We start from the raw sequence: 970 nt of genomic DNA, 5'->3' as shown, positions 1-970 counted from the left end.
TATTCAAAAATAATCTTTGTAATTACATGTATCTGCTGTCGTTCGTTGTCAGGTCACTTGTTGCGTTTTAGTTGTACGTTTTTCCACACATCATTTCGGCCAGGTTTCTTCGGAATCTACGCCTTTCCTACCAGTTGGATTCATATAATCATGGTCAAACTTTGCGTATGCCGGACAATGTGGGAAAGTTATAAACGGACACACTAGATGACGGAAGAGTTAACTTTCTGGCCAACGCCACTTGAAAAAGAAGGTATATTTCCTCCTCTGATAGGGCTATTTGAAAATTGGCATATGACGGCTTCCAATTACAAGCGCCGAGATGTGATGACAGACTGTGTAACGAATGATCAGTAGCACGTTATCTATCTGAATGACGCTGCCAACGCGAATGGTGTGGCCGACGTAAAAGAGCTTCGTAGGCGTCGCGCGAATGGGAGATGACTTAGCGTTACCGCTGACCGCCAGTCTGCGCTTGGCGGCACTTTCGCGTATCTGGTGCAAGGCCTGGCGAAAGGTGCACATTCCTTCGGTAGCTCAGTTGGTAGAGCGGTGGACTGTAGAGGAGCTTAATAGCAGATATCCATAGGTCGCTGGTTCAAATCCGGCCCGAAGGAAAATTTTAAACATTCATGACTTTGATTCTCTTAACAAAATAAGCTACACTTCAATCCCACAAACTGTTGTGATATTTTTAACACAAAGGTATGACTAAGACAGAATCAGCATATGGTAGCTGTTCTATGTGTGTGTTCTACATCTACGTGATTACTCTGCTATTCACAATTAAGTGTCTGGCGGAGAGTTCAATGAACCTCCTTCAAACTGTGTCTCTACCGTTCCACTCTCGAACGGCTCGCGGGAAAAACAAGCTCTAATTTTTCTGTGCGAGCCCTGATTTCTCTTATTTTATCGCGATGATCATTACTCCCTATGTAGGTGTGTGACAACAGTATGTTTTCGCAATTGG

At 44.0% G+C, this 970-nt stretch overlaps 1 non-coding gene across 1 annotated transcript; it reads left to right on the top strand.

Moving 5' to 3' along the window:
- The first annotated feature begins 526 nt into the window (after window positions 1–526).
- On the top strand, window positions 527–617 carry Trnay-gua (transfer RNA tyrosine (anticodon GUA)). The gene is given in 2 exon segments: window positions 527–563; window positions 582–617. It is a non-coding gene; the product is annotated as a tRNA-Tyr (tRNA).
- The last annotated feature ends 353 nt before the right edge of the window (window positions 618–970 follow it).

This window comes from Schistocerca serialis, chromosome 2 (assembly GCF_023864345.2).
Source record: "Schistocerca serialis cubense isolate TAMUIC-IGC-003099 chromosome 2, iqSchSeri2.2, whole genome shotgun sequence".
Taxonomy (NCBI): domain Eukaryota; kingdom Metazoa; phylum Arthropoda; class Insecta; order Orthoptera; family Acrididae; genus Schistocerca; species Schistocerca serialis.
This window is presented reverse-complemented; position numbering and strand designations above follow the sequence as displayed.